Source organism: Centroberyx gerrardi, chromosome 4 (assembly GCF_048128805.1).
Source record: "Centroberyx gerrardi isolate f3 chromosome 4, fCenGer3.hap1.cur.20231027, whole genome shotgun sequence".
NCBI lineage: Eukaryota > Metazoa > Chordata > Actinopteri > Beryciformes > Berycidae > Centroberyx > Centroberyx gerrardi.
In genome coordinates, this window is record NC_136000.1 from 12,116,359 (window position 1) to 12,139,965 (window position 23,607).

Genomic DNA, 23,607 nt, shown 5'->3' on the forward strand with positions numbered 1-23,607 from the left:
GAGAGCTTGCTCGCTACTTTGAAGCGTGTGTCTTGAAGTGCGATTTGTCCACCGAGCTCGCGGGGCAGAGGCGTCCCAGCTGACTGCCGCGCCGTGTGCGTGCGCCCGTATAGTAGGGACGCTGAAACCCGAGAGGCAGTGATGTCACGGTCCGGATGTAAAGCAAAGTGGCCAGTGGTGCGCTATTCTCTCTCAACACAATTACAAAGCAGGCGAGCAGACAGGCGACACACAGGGAAACTGGGAGACGGAGCATCTGCGGTAGACTGGTTGAACTATGGTGCGCTGGTGGCACTAAATGAGAGATAAATGACCTTCTTTGAAACTATCCATACCGGGTTTTCGCATTCATTTCATTTTTATACAACTGTCGTTTATCATTGAGCCATTGCACCTCCTCCACGCGTGGCTAAATTTACGGTCAGCATGACAAAACTTTGCAAAAATAGCAGCTGACAGACATTAACACAAACACGCAGAGGGAAGTGAACCCATGTCCCAAATAAACGAGTTCCGTTCTTCCACTGTTTATTTAGCATGTAACCGGGCTGGACCATAATAAGGCACCTACATGTGGAGCTTTATTTCCTGTGAGCTGTTATTCCTGGCATGTGCTGTCAGAACTATGAATGTGAGTGGCTGCACCTCCCTAACCTCATTCCTCAGCATGCCCCGACAAAGTGGCATGTTGAAATAACTTATAGCTGCACTGGGCCTTTAAAAGCTTGTTGTGAAAGTATTCTGGGGCATCCTGGTAAAGTTGTGGTAAACTTTCAGAACATATGAGGCCACAGTTCAAGGAATTGTAATATCTCGGGTATGGTTTCCATTCATGTCAATCTCAGCTATCAGTGCGATCCTTTTGTGTTTGAGGCTTGTTTGCTTCAATGGGGTGTAGTCGGGGGAAAGAACTGAATATCAAGTAGGTTCAGCAGGGGGCCTGTGGCTATTGAAGACATGAAAGCCTGGACAATGACCTCGGCCCCAATCTAGAAGCCAAACAGCTCCTCCACTCCTCAGCCTGCTGGGTGTAGTCAATGGCACAGGAAGATAGTCAATAGACTCTCACTGGCTGCTTTTCTCTGCTCACTCCATATGGGCAGTGGTGGTGAAGCCCCCTCTTTTATGATACTTGAGCGTTTCTAAAGTTCGGAGCTCTTCTCATAGTCTAGAAGTGGAAACTGGCAATGCTGAATGCATTTTCTATGGGTTGAAAACAAAGCAAACAAGCAGCACAGACATTAACACCATCAGTAACATGTGAACTACCTTGACCAGCTGTACTACACACTTCTAAATAATGCATTGTGAATCCATTATAGAGTGGGTGGGCGTGTACTAACACATGCAGCCCCTCAGCTATCCATGGTCCTCCAGGGAGGGCCTCCCATGCTGGAGCTAAGAGCCAGGGGATATAGCCACCACCTGGGGCACAGAATGGACACCACGCCCCAGGAGAAGGCAGAGGGAGGAATAACAAGGAGCCAGAGGATATGTGATATGATATTTAGTGACCCAATCCATGAAAAATTAATCCATGGCGAATAAGGATCTTGTGTCCCTCCAACGCCCACAAAAAAGGTGTCAGAGGGGAAAGTCAAAGCAAGCTGTCCAGCCATCTGCACATGCTGTGTGTTTGCACTCAGTGTCCAAATCAGACAAAAGCCTATTGCTCTAAAGAAAATTCCTTCCACAGTCAAGCCCTTCACATACTTCTATTGTGATATATAAAACGGAGAGAGGTTATTTTGGTAACAGGTGGTTAGAGACACCATCCCACATGAAAGGTCACAGGTCTGATCCTCACAACAGCCTATTGTGTTCAGCAACAGCCATGTGGAAGACGTGTTCTCCTACCTGCTCACTCATTGTTATTCATTTCACTCTAATTGCGAGCATCACCTAGATGCTTAAAATGTAAATGTGAATCTCACCATCAGAGCCACCATGTCTCCTTGACTTGCCCCTATCATTCAGTCGTCAGGCTGGATTTAAGACCACACACCAGATGCAATCATTTAAACGGCTCAAGGCATTTTACATTTTGCTGCTTTGTGCCTCAACATGTCTGATGGGAGGACCATCCCAAAATCTGACCTGAAATCTGCTGATCTGTGCCATGATCTACACTGCAGCATTGTGCATTTGTTTTGATTGCAAGTGTATTTGTTGTAATAGTATGAATTAGGACATATGCCAGGCTCATACTTTTTTCAAAAAACAAGACTAAATAGAGATAAACTATTTTTGGACCTTGCGTCTCATGCTAAGTAATCAGTTATTTATGAGATACAAACAGAAAACAGACAATCTTAGCTGTCATTCATACATTAAATTTAAAAATGAGTCATGCATCGTCTCATGCATCATGCATAGCCTACATTTTCTCCCTCATTTTTTTTTCTCATCCATTTGGTATATTAACAATATCTGATATAGACTTTGTCCATCTTTGTAAGTTAGATGGATAAAATATGACTTCCTTCTACTTATGTGGCTTGTTTATAAAACGGGGGAAGGGAGGAGGAATAAGGGAGGGGAGGGGTCAGATGTGTAAATTAACAACAGGCTTATGAAGGGGATTTTATAGTTAGGTTAACGTTAAATTTACTTATAGCTTGTTAGAGAAGATGAGTGGGAGGGTTAGCTTCAGTCTCACAGAGGCTAGCGAGACAAACTAGGAGGGACATGGGAGGGAGGGCGGAGGGGCGGAGGGGCAGAGTAAGCGGCTTACTACTCTGGGATTATGGATGTGGGTGGTTTTTTGGTTTGTTTTTTTTGGTTTGTTCTTTTTTGTATCTATTGTTATGGTTTGTATCTTCTGTGAGAAATGTTAGAAAAAAGAAAAAAGAATTTTTTCCTATATTATCACCACCAGGTTTATTTACCTAATTTGATGATTCAGGGCAGTGTGGGAGGCATCTAAAACCTTTGTAAGGGGTAGGATGATCAGTTATTCTGTCTAAAAAATATACATAATGTATATAGTATACAGTATGTATACATTATGTATATTTTTTAGACAGAATTTTAGATGGGTGTGCATTCTTCATAGAATGCACACCCGATAAGGTGTACTGTATATACAGTATATATATATATATATATACTGTATATACATATGAAGAATGCACACAAGAATGCACACCCGACAAGGTGTAAACATGAGGCTTTTGTAAAAACTCCACTATGAAGAAAAATCAAGTCACACACTCTTCTCTTTTCATGAGACAAATATGTGAATTAGAATTTTAGGTACATGATTATAATTCCAGGATAGAATATACATTATTTAGAACGAGGTGTGATTTTTATGGAGGGAGTGATAAGGCTATAAATAATGCTAATAGCAAGACAATTTAAAAAGCAGGAGGTTTTATACTAGCTATTAGGAAGGGAAATTAATTACTGGAAATAAAAGGTATCGATCAGTTTTGTTTTTTTATTTATATACAAAACTATCAATCAGAGTATGGTCTGGAAATGCCTAGCATTACTAAGGAGCGAGCTACAGCTTTGGATGCTTCAGTCTCAGAGGAGGAAGTTAAGAAGGCGATCTCCCAGCTTAGTGATGGCAAGTCACCAGGAATGGATGGTTTGCCAGTAGAGTATTATAAAACATTTTAAGATATCCTGGCACCAATTCTGGCCAAGGTTTATTCGGAAGCATAAACATTAAAGAAGCTTCCAGAATCTTTTAAGGAAGCCTTGACATCAAAAAAGGATAAAGATCTGTTAGATCCTGAGAGCTATAGATCTGTGAGCTTGAGTAATGTAAATGAAAAATTGATATGTGAGATTTTTGCTACAAGACTAGAGAGAGTCCTACTAGATATTATTAATGATGATCAAGCTGGGCTCATAAAAGGGAGGAGCTCAACCAATAATATCAGGTGCTTGCTACATCTGACATGGATGAATAGACAGTCATCCTGCAATGTCACTGCACTTTCTCTTGATGCAGAGAAAGCCTTTGATAGGGTAGAATGGGGATATCATAAATATGTACTCAGGAGATATGGCTTTGGAGCGTTTTTTATGAATTGGATTGATGCATTATAATGGTCCAAAGGCAGCTGTCCAAACTAATGGAATGATATCTCCTTTCTTTCATCTTTCCAGGTCAACTAAACAAGGAAACCCTTTGTCCCCTTTATTGTTCTTGATTGCTCTAGAGCCTTCGGCAATATAGCTGTAAGCACAAATCCAGAAATTCAAGGAGTGGTGGAGGGTCAGGAAGAATACAAACTAGGATATAAAGTAAATTGGAACAGTCTGAGGCTATGCCAGTCTCTACTTTGTGTTCATCTTTTATGATTACTCCTTTCAATATTAAATGGGTTCATTCTGCAATGAAATATTTGGGGATATTGAACAACACAGTTGGACGGAATAGTCCATATTTATATCCGCCAGTCCTGCAAAGAATTCAACAAAACTTAGATAAATGGACGCTTGAAGTAAATTTTATAGGGGAAAAATAATGCCGTAAAGATATCAATTATATATAAATTCAAATATGTCTGTATGATCCTACCAATCTATATCCCACTAGGTATATTTAAAAGAATCTGACAATCAAAGAATTAATTTAGGAAGGGGAAAAAACACAAATTAGTACACAAAAGATTCATACATCTAAGGAAAATAGAATTTGGCCTTAGAGTTGTCAAAATGAGTGAAACATTGGAAGTCAACTTATAAGGAACAGAGATGGGAAAAATGACAGCTCCTTTGAACCATTACATGCTTTATCACAAAAGAGGTTTGAAAATGCACATACACAAGATATCAATATGTGCATTTGAGAATGTGCGTGGGTATTATGTATTGTGTTTATGCATTATATGTAACACTGGAAAAGAAATTATAACAAATATTAGCAAAACAGGGGGAACAAATTCAAATAAAATGAAAGTATGGATTATGGAGTTGGTCAGAAAGGAGGGGAGTGGAAAAATCCAAAGTAGACCGTACACCAGGTCATCAGACAGTCTGGGGGAGTGGGAGGCCTAAATGCTGTTCCAAGAATGTTTTTAATGGGAGGGGAGTTCAGTGTAGCTTTACCACACCAAGGTCACACAAACTCTGTGTCATCTTACCCCCAGAGAGCATAACTCTAGTCCATTTTATGGCTACAATGACAGAGGAAGGATAACAGGGTGGGTTAGCCAAGATCTGTTTACATTATCACAGCAGTGGCGAGGCTCCACACCTCCTGGCAGGTTGTTCAAGCCAAAGCCAAAGGAAGGTAGGTGAGTGGGAGGACAGGCCCACAGTGTAGGAGAATACCTAATCTAGAAAAACACAATTGTGGAAATGCCTTGGTGCCGCCTTCTGACAGAGGTTTGCTGTTAAGCATGTTAAATCTTTAATGCAATACAAATTGCCCAAATGGCCCAAATTGAAGCAGCCATTTGTAGAATATCAAAACCACCCTTTTCTGTACAGAGAAGATGTAAATGCAGTATTTCATGCATCTTGGCAATGAAGCTTTTTGGATCCAAAACTGGAATAGCTGAAGTGTGTCCAACATGCTGTGCTAATGGATTTTCATGGTATTGTTTCCAATTGGGAGTCCTTTAGATTCTTAGACAGAAGATGGGCAAAGTCGTTCCATCAAATAGTTGTCCTAGAATATATTACATTCTAAAAGCATTCCTTCATGAAAAACAAACTACCTGATACTTTGAAATAGACAATTTACGTGTGTCTAACTACAAATTGCCATGAGTAGTCCCGTCAACAGCAAAAAAAAATTAAATAACTGCTATTGTCGTTGTTGTTGGTTTATTTAACAGGGACAGTGCACATTAATAAACATTGCTGTAAATGCGCCAGTTAGCCAAGAGGCTATTTTTCATCTGTAGTCCCTGGACAGATGTTACAGAGTCACCCTAAAAACAGTGTTCCCAGTGTTCCAAAGCAAAAAGAAAAAAAACTACTCCCATACATTAAACCAATTATTAATGAGCAACAGAGTGTTGCTTTTCAGCTGCAGCTTGCATTAGAGGCTTCATCCGGTTCTCAGCTGACAGATGCAGAGGAGAAGCCATCAGACTCATTAACTGCCCACACACAGTTGGAGAGACATGGGAAGGGAGAGGGAATCTCTAAGTGTTCACATGTTTATCCACTCTCAGAGGATCCTCTTCTGTCTGCCCACTCACTGTCCCCTCTGGCCCTTTCTTCTTCCACCTACCCTCCCCCGCTCTCTCCGCTGTGTCAATGAGCCGCCGGTTATTACCTGCTGGTGTGCTTAACAGTTGCAGGTGCGGTGGCGGCAAGCAGCCCAGTAGCAGCAGTGGAGTAGCCTGAGGTGGATCGTGAAGACAGTCCTAATCAGAGTGTTTGCCAGTGCTCTGCGGGGTCCCCTGTTCCAACTGAGTGATCGTGAAAGAATACTGCAGGCATAAAGAGTCCCATTATCAGCCTGTCTTCAGGGAGCCAGTGAGAGGATGGGCTAAGATACCAGCCACCTTCTTGGGGAGGGAAGGAGAAAAAAATCTCCTGCTCCAACAGTCAAAAGTGTGTGTCAAATGGAGCTGAAAAGGGGCAACGGGTTCCTGGGCTGCCTGAGAAGTCATGTCCAGAGACACCAGATCAGGAATTATGTGACCCTGTCCAGGCCATTCCAGTGACATCAGTGAATTTAGAATCACATTTTCTGATGGAGAGCGTTGTGGAGGTCATGTATGACCCATCTATGTGTATCATCTACGGAAACTGCCACAAATGAATATGAAATTATGCTGATTAAGCCAAGGGAATCACATGCATGCAAATTAAGCTTTGCGTTTGCTTGGAATGTGGAGGATGGAATGACATTTCAGACAACACGCAATATATGCAAAGGGTTTCTATAGCAAATGTGTGTCAGACATGGCACCCTCTGGGGAGGATACAAGCCATGGTTGATGCTATCCAACAGGATTCCTGGAGAACAGAGGAGCAGAGAGAAGCCTCTTGAGCTATTCCTATCTATGTGATGGAGGCAGGGTTGACGGGAGTTATCTCAGCGCAGAAACGTTTTATCTGCCTGTCTTGACTAGCAAGATTAAAGCATCTTCAGATGAAGGGTAAACAGAGGCAGCAAACCCACCAGCTACCCATCCTCTGTTTTACCTCTGATATGGAACCAAAAGCAGTTCTCTCAAAACAACTAAAATGATTGTGACCATGATGCATTGAAGAAATAGGCCAGTTCACTGTTGCTTGCTAGTCAAGTCTTTTGTTGTTATGTCACTGTCAAAAATAGTGTGCACAAAGTAAAGAGATTCCATACACAGAACGAGCTACGGCTGACAGCTCTGCCCATGACTCTTTCCATCGCCTTTTGAAAGACAAACGGGTGTTTACAGTAGCACATTAAAGAAAAGACTAATTAGAAAAACATCAAAAGAAACAGGGCTAATTTTGCAGAGGCTTGCAAAATGGGCCAATCAATGAGGAAGTCAAACTCACACTCCCTCAGGCAGCGAGGAAGTTGAAGTCTGCTGAACCCTCTCATGAATCCCAACGCCTCACTGATCATAATTACAAGCTCTGGCCAAAAATGACTCACTGTACTAATGAGACATTGAAAATCGATAGGCTGTATCGAGGATTTGTTTAATGCAAGAGCAGACATGCTAATTGGAGGCACAGACCTCCAATGCGCAGTCCCAGAATTGAACCAAACCTACTTTAGGACGAAACTTAGGAGTGTAGCAAGTGGGGGAGATGTTCATGTCACAACAGTGATGATGCAAAAGAATGTGGGGAAAAAAGGGGATTGCAGATCAGTGAACCCAGAGGTTTTTTTTTCAAGCACAATGGCTGTGCTGGTGAGTGACATCACAGAAGGTCAGCATGAGAACAGAGGGGTCGTACAGACTCGCTCCACTGCTCAAGCTGCTTTGTGAGCCTTGGCAGCATTGACAGCCACAAATTCCAATGTTTGCAAGTCAAAACACCAATAGTGATGCGCTCTAGCATGAGCCCTCACCCAGCTCCCTCCAGCACATCTGATCCAACCCCTGACTGCTTGCTGACAAGGCTTAACTTGCATCTGGCTCTGTTAAATTCAGTATATCAGCAAACAGTAGAGGCTTCCAATTCCAAGAAATTTCCAGTTTAACATCTCTGATCATATGACAGCATCAGCCTGTCAGCTTTCTGTTTACAGTACTGAGGCAACCAAACGGTGAGATAATGCTATTTGCCAATGAATAATTTATAGTTTAACTATTGAAGGTAAAAATAAAAACCCTTGGGTAAGCACATCCTTCTAATGGGCTTGGATTTCCCAGCGTGATAAGACAAACTTATTATGTTGCGTCTTCTGAAAGAAATGAAAAACAAAAAACTTGCTGAAGTCTGATTAAGTTATGGGAATGGTCAGGATGGCGCTGTGGCTCTGCCAGAGGGAGACAATGTAATTTCCTCTGGCCCTGCACATGAATACGGGATGAGGGGCTCCTGTGCATACATTACAACACTAATACTGCAATTACAGGGGAATTAAGGTCTCTACTCCACGCCATTACCCCTAAACTGGCCCTTGGATGCAGCGCTGAAAATGTCGATATATTCCCTTAAACCTTTTTTCCTGCGGATATCAGTCCATGATTTGAGAAGGACTTGCTGGTTGACCTTCCCCAGGCCCCACTGGACACAAACTGCTTAAATGTGTTATCATGGAGTCACAGAGCATAGTAAGAAAATCAAGGATCTGGACATCATCAAGTCATCTAATGAGAGGATGATGAAATACATCGTCTGGTTGGCACAATGTCAGTGGCCTGGCAGTTTCTGAAAACACCTCAGGGTGAAGTGAACATATTACTGTGGCACAACACATGCAAGTAATAGACAGAATCACTCAAACTGCATTTGACAAAGAGGAGCCTGGCATGCAATTGAACCTAACTTGACAGAAGGATCATCCTCCAGCCATGAACTAATTGTGAAACCAGTAAGGCAACCACACAGATGATGCAACATACCCTTGCACATCCACACACATACACACACACACACACACACACCCTCCAGGTACAGGCTTGCCAAGGACAGTCATCAGTCAGGCCTCACTCATTTTCAGTTTCTGCAGAGCACAGATGAAAAGATGCGAACAGTTCATTGTGAGCCTAATGAATCTATCACTTCATGTCTGGAGGTGTAATGCGCCTGGTGGGAGAGGATAATGTAGGCTACAGTTTTCATTTGATGAGGCCAATAACAGCAACCTCTGCCATGTACACAGGGAGCCCAAGGACCAACCACCAAACTGATGATTAGACACCAACGGAGACACAGAGCACAGCCAGTAACAGCACCTTTTTCCAACACATAATAAAGAGTCATACCTCATTCCATCAGCTCGTTTCCTTGCTGAGATTGCTTTTCTTGTTTCAAATTGATTATGGAGAAGCCCTGGGATGCAGGAGCAGCTTCTTTTAATAACCACCACACCAACTTCTGCTATCTACAGCATGGAGATAGAGCCAAATCAAACATAAAGCTGTGAATATAATCAAACTTGCCCCTACTCCCTCTTCTCCCCAGACCTGAGGCAAGGTGTGAGTCTGATTGTAATAAAGGATTGGTTATATAACCACTAGCATTCAGCTCCCTACCCAACTACCATCATTTTATTTTCTCTGCTAGCGGCTCCAGACCCATTGTCAGACTATCCATCACAGCCAGGAGAACATAAATTATTGGCTCCTCTCTGGAGAGGCTGCTCTCTCTCTTATGACTACTGCCTTGATTGCTAAAGAACTGTCAGAACACTGTCTATTCAGCTCAACTGTTCAAGGACTTCAATACCTTGTCATATGTTCCACCATCAAGAGGTTGAAAGATTATGATAGCATAAAATCATTGCTTATTTGGAGACCAAGCTAATCATCCAACATATCCATTATTGCCAACACTGAAACATAAATGCATATGAATGAGAATGAAGACCTCAAATGCTTACCAATAAGGAATTCAATGCATTCCAATTAGTCACAGCTCCAGAACTGGTTTAAAAGGTGCAAACACAAGCAAATTGTATGGCAGATAGAATCAGAGCAGAGAGTAGAACTGAGAGGGAACTGAACGGCTGGTTGTAACAGAGAGAGGCAGAGAGAGAGAGAGAAAGAGAGAGAGAGAAAGAAAGAAAATGAGAGTGACAGAGAGTGTGACAGAAAGCAGCAGCATTAGCTGAGAAGGAGAGTTAGAGAGGTAGAGTAAGATGCTGCTGCCATGGGTGTTGGAGGAGGAGAGAGAGAGAGAGAGAGAGAAGTGTGGTGGTACGACGCATGGTTCTGCTGCGTAGCCTTTAGCAGTGGAGAGCATGCTCAGTAGGCCAGCCAGAGGGCCAGGCTCCTGCTGTGGCCTAGTTCTGATAAAACCAATAATGACGTGGAACACTTCACTGTGGTGTGAGAGTGTGTGTATGTGCGTGTGTGTGAAAGAGAGATAGTGTGAGTGAGAGAGAGATGGAGTGTGTGCCCTGAATATAAAAGCTAAATCCAATCTCATCTCATCAGCTGCAGCCATAAACAAATATTCTGCCCCAGGTGATGGGCGTTATTGATCCGTCTGTCATTCAGGGCTCGTGCAGGCAAAGAGATGGTCGTGGCTAGAGAAAGAGCCAAAACCACAATTGCAGTCATAGGATAAAGACTTTCATTACCGGCCCAGAGAGAGAGAGAGAGAGATAGAGAGAGAGAGAGAGAGAATGGTAGGACAGGCCTTTCACCGACACTGTAATGAAATGCTTTGTAGGGGCTGTTAGGCTCTAGTTCCCCTTGTCCCCAGGCAAAAATGGCCACTAGCATGAGCAGAGACAGGGCAGCACTGCCACACTCATTGGCCTGACTGATGATAGCAGTGATGACCAATAGAACTGGGTCATCCATAAGAGAGAGGCTGAGATACAGAGGAGAGAGACAGAGAGAGAGAGAAGAGAGAGAAGAGAGAAGAGAGGATAGATGGTGTGTATCTGAATTTGTAGCTAAGCTAGTATATGTCTTGTGAAAAATGGTTCTGTGGAAAGTCAGGAGAAAGGTTTGTGGATGAAAGTGTGTGTTTGTTTACAGCTAAAAGGTGACAGTCATCACTGCAGGGCAGAATTCATTGCGACAGGAGTGTTAACTTTCAATTACATGTGAATTGGATGATTAGGCTCATAATTTGTTTTGTGTCATTGTTTGCCAGACCAGCTTTCTGGCAGCAAGTGAGTAAACACTGATCATGAATAAGCATGTGTTGTGGATCTTCAGGCAGTATCATCTTCAGGCTGCAGGGTGGCAAACAGCAGATGGCTAGACAAACAATGTAGAGAGCACATCTTACAGTTCTTACTTATAGTTTCAGTCATGCAAATCACTTGAGCTATTGACCGTTGCTGTGCATTTACAGTATTTACTGCATCATCTTACGTAAATCCAAATGAGTCAAATGGGACTGCAATTGATAAAACCTGATAGAAATAGAAGTTCTGCACAGACACAATAACCTGTATATCAGAGATCACTACGTCTGGACTGAAGGCTTAGAAGAAATTGATTGGCTGCAGCTTCAGAACTCCCAATTCACTGCTGTCTCCTCAGCAAGCCTAATCCAAATCTACAGATGTAGACAGAGAAGTGGGGCTAAACTTGAAAAGCACATCAACACAGTACATGCTTGCTCACTGCTCATAGATTCCCATCTAAACCATGTATAACCATGTAATACTGCAAAGAGAGATTGGTAGCATTACTAACCAGTTAGCTGTACCTCAGAAGTACTTGGATGGTCACTGCGTATCTATAGGCTATTTTTCAGCATGACATATAGCATGACTATTGTGGATTATGTCAAATGAAATAAAAATAACAGATGACATACAGGGCCTAAGTGCATCCCAAAAAATGTCCCCACAGACAGAGCAAACTAAACCAATCTTGCATCCAGATTTGATGTTCTATTGTGACATCCTGTTAATCCATATCGGAAATGGGAGCAATCAATGCCGCTCTAAAACAAAGACTGGGCGGGAGAAGAGGAAGGCACAACTGACAAAATGAGGACAGCTTTCAGAGCTGGCCAGACATCTGAGACAGTGACTCAATCCAATGGGAGTTTGTTTTGTTTTGCGCATGTGACTTTCATCTTGTCATCGACCATCATATTCCACCGTCAGATAAACAAAGTCTAACACTAACATTATAGTGTGTATGACTTCGGACAACTTTGGATTTGAGGGACATCTCAGGGACAGGCTTAAGACTTTTCCATAATTTCATTTGTTCTATACAGCAGATTCATCAGGGGAATAAAGGTTTTTATCAGAGTTTTACAGGGAGTGTCCCCTCTCAGGTCCACCTGCTGCTGCTGCTGTTGTAGGTGCAGCTGCATTGCTCAACTCCTCTGAGAAAAAGAATAACAAGCTACTTCTGACCGGGTTCACATGCAGTTCTTTTGAAGGCTTAGCCTGCCTATAACCAGGCAGTCAAGTCCAGTTTACTCATGATAACTGCTAGAGGGATGACATAGATTAATATTAACAAGCTCCATGAAAATCCCTCCTGGCTCCCTCCTGGTCGCAGCCCTCTGACCAACAGCTGCATGTGTCAGGTCTAGAGTTATGGGAGGTCAGAGTCCACAAAGGCGATAGCTCAACATCCAGACAAGCACTGAGACAAACACAAAGATTCAAGAAGGGAGGGAAGGACTTAGAAAGACAGAGTTAGAAACAGGGGGATGGACAGAAACTGGAAAAATGGCTCAACCTAACTGTTGGAAAACAAAGCTATACGAACTATAAAAACACTTAAGCACAAATACCACCCACTTCCAATCTTAATTAGGCAACATCAAAATGAAAGAGGGCTACTCTAAATAAAGGATTACCTAAAGCTGTGATGAATTTCAACAGAAATGTAGCCTGGGCCACTTGCACGGGAGCTTCAAGGATTACCAGGGCCAGTTCAGAAGAACTCTGACGGAGTTAGCTAGTGTGTGAGAAGTAACTTCAATGCAAGGCCGTGGTAAGAATTGTTCCCTGTTGGACCTAACACTCTGCTGTAAACACCTCAAGGTTAAAACCACCCAGTCATCCTCCTACTCTTGGCAGAGGCAAGGCTTTTTATTTTCAAAGTGAAACATGCACTTAAGTACCACTTACCTGAGTCGATGAAGCAACAGGCACACAAAGTGGGGGCGAGGAGGGAGAGAAAAAGGAAAACAAAAAATGTGCTCTTAGTGGCATTGTACATGTCCAACAGGTATAATGAATCTCTCTCTCTCTCTCTCTCTCTCTCTTTCTCATACACACACACACACACACACAGTGAATGAAGGTTTGACTAAATGTGTAGGTATGATTTTTTTAATGAAGGTAAGTGTCCTCTTCTTGTAATTACAGTATAATTCTGGCAGTGATGCAGGCTGCTATGTAAAGGCATGATCCAACACTGCCCTCCCATGGCTCCATAGCTTAGCTACACTACTAGTACCTACAGAGCAGTGCAAGTCAGTGGGCAATGAAACAAACTCCTTCAAAATGCTCTCAAGCCATTATATTTAATTCCACAGGGATCCAGTAGGAATCAGTAATAGAACTGTTGTAAAGGATTGATATGCAATTTTGAGAGAAGTTTCATTCCCTATGGGCGTGCAAAGGCATTGCTGGCAAATGTTTCTTTGAATCAAAACCAATGGCCTGAATGTCCCAAGAGGAAGCCTGGTTAGTGATCAATAGGACAAGCTTCTAAACATCCTAAACCTTCCCTATAAGATCAAAGACAGTATTTTGAAATTAACCTTCTCCATCAGGCAAGTGAGGTGACAAATACAACACAGGCCATCTCTTCTCTTCAACATTGACTTGTTGGAATTTAAAACCCGAGTTGCTTATGGACGGTGTGCTGCTGCTTTGATGCCCTCTGCTGGGTGAAATTTGTCATCACACTTGGATAGCAGGCTCAGTCATGGGATACAGGCTGGGGTCTGGTGTTAATCTCAATGCTTATTTCTCACATTCAGCAATACAGCTACCCTACAGTTGGATTTGTTTAAGGATGCAACAAGAGAGACGTGCTTTCTGAAGATGAGCTAGGGAATGCAGGAATAAACAGCCAAGCCCACATCACAGAAGGCCTGGGATGATCTGGATAAATACATCTGTGCATAGTTATTGAAGAAAATACAGAGAAGGAGCTTTGTGAGAGCAGATGCTTGAGTGTAGAAACTGACACACACACACACACACACACACACACACTCCTCAAATGAGATCACAGCCACGGCTGCATGCGGTTTAAGTCAGTTTAGCTCATGCATTGCGAGGAAAGAAGAGATGGGGTCCTACACTAATTACTAATAATAAGACTGCAGAGCCATCACAAACACACACACACACACTCACCTCAAACAAAACCCAAACATAGGTAGGCCATTTAACTGGCAACCATTCCCTTTCCATTACAACCTACAAAACCATGTAAACTTGCAACACCAGTGCTGTATCTCACGGTTGCAGCCATTCCAGAGTGCCCACTCTAGCTCAGACATATGCAAAATTTTCGCACAGCTTCAAGGTCTTTTTGGTCAAATTCAAAGACGCAAATTATAGCAGGACTTTAATATTTGTAGATATTGATCAACTTTATCAATTATGATATTCAATTCTTTACTATGCAGACATACAGGCAAGATATTGTGATTTGTAGACGAATGAAGGCCATTCACTGTAAGATATATACACATATTTGGAATGCTATAGTTGCGTCAGCCTACAGTATGCAACCAACCAGGGTTGTTGGCAGGAGTTGTGAAAAATCTGAAGCCTTATTTTATTTTTCTCAAACTCATAAACTTTCAAGCATGTTCAAGGCCCATAGCAGCACTGAGATTATTTAGATCAAAGAATAGGCCAATGTTTAAAACTCCATCAGAGAATGTCAGAAACTAAACATTGATCAAAGAATAGCCTACATTTAATTTTTGAAAATAACTTCAATCAAATGAGGAAACCTCAAAATAATTCAGATCAAAGCACCTTTCATCTCTACTGCACACGTAACAGTGATGATGTGCTAGTGCTACTTATTCTGCTAATGGCATTGCTGGAAGAAAATAGAACGTCACACAAACAAATACACAAATGCACACACACAGGCGTAGACAATGTTCTCAATGAATGTGTCTTCATGTGGATCTCCAAATAACATCCGTCCATCCATCCCTCCATTTTCTTGCCATTTATCCAGGGCTAAGCAGGGCACCCCAATGTCCTTTTCCCCAGCAAGTTCCTCCAGATCCCCAGGCGCTCCCAGGCTGTGAGATGGAGTAGTCCCTCCACAAGCGACGGGTCTGCCCTGGGGTCTCCTCACAGTAGGCTGTGTCCAGTATACATCCAAAGAGAGCCACCTGAGGGGCATCCTTACCAGGTGCCTGAACCGCCTCACTCTCAGTACGGAGGAGCAGTTGCTCTGAGGTTGCAGGATCACTGAACTCCTCACTCTGTCACAGAGAGTGAACCCTTGCTGTGAAACCTAATTTTGGCTGCTTGTATCCATGATTTCATTCTGACCATAGGTGAGGGTCAGAACGAAGACGGGTAAATCAAGCACTTTGATTTGTGGCTCAGCTCTGTCTTTATCACCACGGCCCGATACAATGCCCCCATACTGCATCCACTGCACCAAATCGGCAGTCAATCTCACAATCCCTTTTACCCTCACTTGTGAAAAAGACCCCAAGATACCTGAACCCCTCCACTTAGGGCAGCTGCATACTCCCTACATAAATGGGACATAACACCTTTTTCAGAGAGAGAACATTGATCTCAGATTTAGAGGTGCTGAAGCCCCATCCTGACCGCGTCACACTCAGCAGCTCCAATGCACATGGGAGATCACAGTCCGATGAAGTCAAAAGGACAACATCATCTATAAACAAAAGAGTTGCCACCCTAATATCACAAACTGGACGCTCTCCAGGCCTTGCTTTGATATCCTCTCCATCAATATCACAAACAAGAGAGAGGGCGTATTCTCACTCCAAGTGTATAAGGATCAAATGGCTTGCAGCAGTGGACCCAATACCCCATACATTTGCAGAATGTCAGATGCCGGATACTTGGGGAACTTTGTCATAGGCCTTTTCCAAATCCACAAAACATATGTAGACAGGATTAGCAAACTCCTATGACTCACATAATTGGAAAATACCCTCTACCCTTCAGATAACACCTTCCGTGTAATTTGTATAAGCTACGTGCAACTAATAAAAAGACAGGTAAACATAAGTGTCTGACTGAGCAGGGCCCACGTCAATCAGAGGATTAGACTGTCCTTGAAAAGAGTGAGATGGAAAGGGGACAAATGCTGGAGACAGGACCTGTCCCACTAACTTGTTCCAAACAGAGCCTGATTGATTTTCCCCTACTGCCTCAATAAGCTTAATTGTACAACAAGATGGCAATTGAGACCCACTTAAATCCCCTCAAGGACAGAGGAATTCGGCAAACAGTTCTGTTTGCACAAAAGCTCTTAGATGCAAGAAAGCCATTTTACAAGCACCTTGAAACACTCCAACCTCACATGAAACAAATCAAAATGCTTCCAAACAAAGATATCTCAACTCTCCCAGTAAAAAAGGGAATGTCGTAAACGGCGTAAAATAAAAAAATAAAAAAAATAAAAATACTAAATGGCATGTATGCTGAACAGTTGTATAATATAAAAAGGGTATTTCACACAGACTTAACCATAAAAAACAGGATACATTAGACCCACCACTTCAATCTTGTTTTTCTGCCGAACCTACACATAAAAGCAAATATGTTTCATATTTGGACACCCACAACATTTGTAAGCACACCAATACTCCACCTTACTGCTTACCTAAACTATGAGAAAAAAGCATGAGCCACATACGCAAGCATACGTATACCACATAAACATGAGCGGACTATGTAAACAAAGCACTTTGATATTAGTCACAGTATTGAAATGTTTGGATGTGTACTATACACTACAGTCTGTGTTGTGCAATCCTGTACCTTGGAGAGGATTGTATGATTTGATACAATCATTAAGCTTACTCTATCTTTGATGTGGGGAGTTGTTATGGTTTACAGCTATAATCTTTGTTTACATCCAGCCCTCATGTTTCAGCACAACAGACGGAAAAATTACATGGGAACCATAGAAATGCAATGGGAGCAATAGAGCTCCTTTCGTTTGTGATGGGAGGGGAATGACTAACATCACTTGTAGCACTGCTGATTCTCCACTCTTGTCTGGACATTTGCCACACTCAAAACGCCTCTCTTTACAGTACATTGGGCCGTATGAACTTGGGCAGTATTGTCCAATTTATGAGTGAAGGTCTGCTGTCCATATCTAATGTATTATTCTCAATGTCTGTTCTCCTCTTGGTCCACAGGCTTTTTCCCTGGCCCTGACCAAGCTGAAACCAGCCTACATTATTCAACCAAACAGTGCTCCTCTCCCACTAGACACACTAATGTCACCAACTGTTGCCCATTATCAGTGATGTCGCCTCAGGCCACACACAGTCAGTGTATTCCAGGATGAAAATAAACGCTTGTATAAACCAAAGTAGCCCCTTAGGCTGGGGTTAGTGTTTTTATCTGGAGGGAAGGAACACGTCTGTGCTTCAAAATGTTTGGGGTGAAGGTTCAAAATGGGTTTTTTTCCCCAGTGCGGACTTTCCGACATTTTGCATTAACACCAATGATAAATGTGCAATTAGTAACACTGAAGCTTGGCAACACATGCCAATGCCTAAAATCTTATTGCACTGGGAGGAGGTTTTATTGTGTCAGTTTTGAAACCTGTGTGCAGTGTTGCAATGAGGTGGGAGTATGAGAATGAACAGCCGGTCTAATTCACACATGCCTCTCTCTCATCTCTCCCTGGAGAGAGCTCTATAGAAGAGTCCATTAGTAGCTCATTACAGTAGTAGAATGGCTCTGTTAACACTGCTGGAGCCAAGCCAACAACCTCCTGATCCAATATGGTCGCTGGGCTGATGCTAAGGCACCAGTAAAGGGCCTCTACAGGTTCTACTGAAGGAAAAGCACATTCTAAAGAGGGATACTGAGAAAAACATTGCCTTGTTAAGCCTCTGTAGATGGAGGCAGACAGCTTGGGGGCGAACTCACATTCACAGACAATACATGCAGAGTTTAGCCTAATCTGAAACCATTTCAGTAGTAAATGCTGACATTCTTGCACCTGCCTCAGTAGATTTAGACTAGCACTGTAAATGAGACATTTTTTCATTAGAAAGTGTAACATTAGTAAAATAGCATGTTCACTAAAGACTGCAAAACTATAGTCTCATCCTCATTTTAGTGTGATCAGGGCCATTATGCAAAACATTTGTAAAAACAGGACTGCTAACCTAATAACCAGTTTCCCATTTAAAACATGCAGACACTTCTATGGTCATATGATTCTAAAACCATACTACTATTTTTATAAGTTGATGCATATGATCTTAATATATCTAATGCAGGATGAGGATTGAGAACATCTAGGCCTAATCTTTACAGACGGCAGGCTACTAGTGAGCTCAGGAAGATCCTACTGCAGTCTTATCTACTTTACACTGGTCTGTCCCGGAGCATGAACCTGGTTGTCTATTGTGGCTGGACCCAAGCCTCTGGCTACTAAGGATTCCCATCATTTGCTACAGCATCAGTTTGTAACATCAAAGCAAATGTTAGGTTACCAGCAAACAGTTCTCTGACTACTCTCATAATCATTTGCCACCCTGAATTCAGGTCAGGTGTAGTATTCACTTTCTCATCAACACAGAGACTAATTAAAGAAAACAAAACAGGTACACCACTTTCATAGCTGCTGTGTGTGTTAAATACTGTAGCTGGAAGTCTCTATCAAGGCTTGAACTCTACTCCCAGAGTGTGGGTTTATTTGAGTCTTCCTGAGGCTTCCTGTTAAGAGCTATTCCTCAGCATTTTGGGAATACTTCAGTGGGACAATAGCAGACTGAACAGCCACACCTACAGTACAATACCACTAATACACTCAGGCTAGCCTTATCCCAGCATTGTAAACAGTAGAAAATCAATCTGAGTTTTGTGCTATGTAAAGATGGAGTTGGGGGTAAAAGGGCTTAGACAAATCTCTGACTGTTGACAACGCCTGTCCGACTGACTGGGGTTTTAAAAACTTAATAAACGTGTTTTTTAGAACACGTTTTAACTGTAGGTAGGGTAAAGCCAATTTTAAGTTTGGCAGTGAGCCAGCTTCAACTGTGCTTTCGTTCTAGCCAAAGAGCAAACTCCTTGTGTACACATTTACACTGTCACACTGAATGACTAATGAGCCTGCCTCCTCCATAAATAAACAATGAAAACAAATGTGCAGAGAGGCAAATCTAACAGCTCAGAAGATCTTACAGTCCACTTACTGCTTGCTCCGAGTCACCACACACAAACCGGCTATAGATTTGGGGAGGGCTCCAGCGCCTTCAGACAAACAGATGCAGATCTGTGGCATCAAAGACCAGATTGATCAGAGTTACATTTTAGAATACTAATGAAGAAGATCAGTCGGTCTAAGACCACAACAGCCAGAAAAAAAATCCCAAGATAAAAGTGTTGTTGAAACACACATACACACACACACATACACACACATATATACACACTCACCCAACCACCCACCCGCCCAAACACACAATAAGGATCAACATCAGTCCAATGGCAGGCAGTAATAGAGCCTTCACACAGGGGAGGATGTCTTGAGCCCTTCTATACTAAATACCTACCATAAACAGGAAGCAGAGGTGCAGAAACATAGTAATCATAGCATCACAATCAAAGTTCAGGGTGTATTTATTAGAACCACCAGCAGAGGTCTTACAGTGAAACTGGACCGACTCCCTGCCATCCAGGGGAGGGGGAATGCCTGCACACATCAGTCTGTGAATAGCAGCACAGGGGTGGGAAGGCTGCATTTAACCCTAAGCAAGTAGCACCAATATTTAAACCAGGCTCTCGAGTTTCAGAGACATCCATCCTTACCGCTACAGAAACATACTGCAGTGGGCTGACGGCTGATTAGACTGATGGATCACTGAGAGGTGCAACCATTACTGGTGTTATGAAGCCGCTGTCAGCTCAGCCCACACTGGCCTCATCCCTCCTCATACTCTCACTCACGCTCTACCTGAAACTGAGAGCAGGCTGCAGAGAGCTGATATGCAGCCTGAAAGGAGGTTTTGATTGATTTCATTGCATCTGGCCCTTAACAAATGTGGCTGGGCAAGTGGATTCTGACAGGGGTGGCAAGGTTGGCAAACGAACTGAATCCCAATGGGTCCATCCTGCCACAGAAAGAACCATGGGGCTATCAAGGACTCCGACGAACATCAGACATCAGAACTGAGGCGTGAGAGTTTTGGGCAAGGCTGAGTGCCCCACCCCCCCACCCCCCGCTTATCTGTGAGTCAGCTGACCCCAAACAGACGGTCAGAGCTCCAGGGAGCAGGAAGCACTCAGGGAGGATAAAGGCACCAATTTAGATCTAAGGATGTGCTTTTTCTCTGTTACTTTTTTCCATGTTTTAAGGTTTGTTGGACAGCTCCCATTCATTTTTAATGGGAGACAACCGTTTTTGTACATTTTCTGTGACCCTGATACCTTATAGACTATATTTATGCTAAAACCAGAGATGCCATTACGCTTGTGAGATACACAAATGTACAATATCAATCACAGCAGGTATAGACTATTCACTCAGAGACTTGGCACTGACTTCAAAATATTTGTTCAGGCAGGCATGACCAGATCCACGTCTGAGGACAGAGCGTGGGAGAGGACTCTGACGGCAGCAAATACCTACCCTACAGTTGAGCAATAAATGCAGAGTATTATCCAATCACTGCCACCGCCTATGTATCTCCCCTTTCCTTCTCTCTCCTCACAGAAAGAGAACCAAAAGCCCCACCAACAATGTTGTTATGCATACTGCACATACATTATGTGATGATGTAGCAATCACATCAACCATCTCTGCTCTCGGTCTAATCTGATGGGTCTGATAGCACTGGTAATATAACCTCAGAGAACTTGGAACTATCTGAAGCAAAAGACTGTTGTTGTGACCTCGGTACTATTTATATTTGGCAAGTGCCCAATCTAGCTGCAGAACTTACAGCACTCAAGGCATGGGGGGCATAGCACTGAACCGCGTGCAGACAGACATGGAAGAAGGCCGATAAGTGGTGGCAAAAAGCACTTTCACTTTGGGATGATTCTTGTTGAAGGTGACTGGAAGCCCTCAATCCAGTTATGATATTACATTAGGAGTTTTTACATGAATGGCTTCTTCAAGTACCAGCACTGGAGATGGACTGGAGAGCCATGTTAGAAAATGTTATCAGTGTGGCTGAACTCTCACAGTAGTGATTAGACTGTTAGAGATAAGGCTAGGGTTAGCATATGTAAATACAGTTCAGCCAGCCACACTATTCCCAGTTATTGAGACTCACTTTGGTTCTCAAAGCAAGAAAACATCAAAGGCTCGGGCATAAGGAGCAAAATGCGTTTGTGCTGTCACTGAGCTCATGAGATACAGAAGAGGATTGTGAGAGGATTAAAAACTTAGAGGGGAGTTAGACGATATAGACAGGAACAAAGTCCTGATGATAGCATACATTCTGTCTAGCCTGAAAGACCTGCGCCTGGGAGAGACAATTGTGGGCTGTGTGAGGTCTGCAGGGGGAACGGGGCAGTTGACACTGTTGCCAGGAGAGAGGAGGGAGGGAATAAACCAAAGCCACAGGACCAGGAGGGTGGGATATTAATCCCTCTACTGCTGCTGCTAAATTGAAAACTTGGCAGCAACCAGCACATCGATATAGCACTACCCCCTTTTCAGTTCCCTGGAAGAGGGTGAGCAAGGAGGTACACTGAATTATTTTAGCAGGCCAATTTCATAAAGGTGTGATCACTGTGGAAACAGAGGTTTGGTTTCTCTTTCTGGGTAGCTGCTGAGGCAAAAAAAATTAAGTCTACCCACTGTCTGTTTGGATGTGGATAAAGACAAATGGGTAGGCTGAATTTGTAACAATTTGTTACAGGAAACAGCGCCCTGTTCCAAAGCCCTCTGTGGACATTTTAACATGGTGCTCCAAGAGCTCACAGCTGTAGAGTATTTGAGCAGGAGTGACGGCTTCCAAAAGCCTCTAATCATCACAGACCATCTGGAGAACAACCGGGCCGTGCTCTGTCCACTGGACTGAGGTAAAGAGACTTAGACAGAAACAGAGAGAGAAAGAAAAAGAGAGAGTGTGTAGGTGTATGCTTTGCCTGGGCACAATATGGCCCCTGCACCGTTTTAAAAGCTTAACAGATATCCAACACCCCTTTTAAAGGGATAACAGAACAGGTTCCATGCCATGGAACCACAGTAATGGGATTTCATTAGCAAACACAGGTTGGTTTCCACCCTAATGAGCATGTGTACTGAATGGCTCTAGCTTTACTTCCCCACCACCTCACCATGAGCGTTTCATTAACACTGGCTGGCTATTCATACCACAAACACTTTGGGTAATGCCTGTAGATTTAAACTTCAAGCAATACTGAGTTCCTAAAGCAATACTGAGTTCCTTTTCGCACCCAGTCTGACTGACTCTGTGCGTATTTAGAACGTCTGACATCAGAAGAAATCAGAGAAGTGGGTGTCCTGGTGGCTTAGTGGTCTAGGGCACGTAACATGTCAACGCGGGTTCGAATCCGGCCCAAGACCTTTGTCGTGTGTCATCCCTCTCTCTCTCCCAATCTTTCCTGTCTCTCTCTACTTTGAACTATCAAATAAAGGTGAAAATGCCACAAAAAAAGAAGAGATCAAAGAATTGCCCAGATAGTAGAGTAGTTAAGGCCACTGCCGCTGGAGTCACACACATGCCCCTACTGGCCTAAAATCAAAATCCTGCTGCCAAAGCTTTCTCTCCTGTGCCTCCTCTACTTTGTCTCCCTCTCTGCTTTGCAACTACATGAATAAAAACATGCTAAAGGTGAGCTGACTGTGTGGAAGAGAACAGAGAAGAAGACTCAGTCACCTGGTGGCTCAGTCTAGGGGAAAGCAAAGGAGTGATAGATAGAGTGGGCAAGTCTATCTGGCTCTTTCTGAAAGGCTGTTATGATGCTGGCACGCCTTCATTATGTTCTCAGAGGTATATCCAAGTGTGTGGAAAAACAGTGGACTAACAACATTACTCCGCTCAAACAGCCATGACCCCCATGTAGGCAGCTGTCCCTAAAGATTCAACCTGGCACGATATCAGCAAAGGACAGCTCATTGCAGATTACTAGAGGGATTACTCTTGAATTTAACAGCTCTCTCAGCATTAAATCAAAGACACCACACAACTAAGAGGCTTTGGAACCAAAGAATTACTGTAGGCTAACCTCCCCTACTAAAGCGTAGAGGAAGTAGGCCTACATTCAATCAACACATTCTAGCATACTGGGCATTATTCATTGCACAGAGTTCCCATTTCAGAGCAAGTCCAATTTTCCAGAAAAGGCACAAGGATTTAGTAAGAGAGCAACTTGTGATGGTGAGAGAGTCTGAT

General features: G+C 43.0%; 1 protein-coding gene across 6 annotated transcripts in view; it reads right to left on the reverse strand.

The window, feature by feature from the left end:
- LOC139910316 (pleckstrin homology domain-containing family A member 5-like) overlaps positions 1-23,607 on the reverse strand; it is a 78,319-nt gene that overhangs the window by 46,200 nt on the left and 8,512 nt on the right. The gene's annotated exons all lie outside the window — the stretch shown is intronic.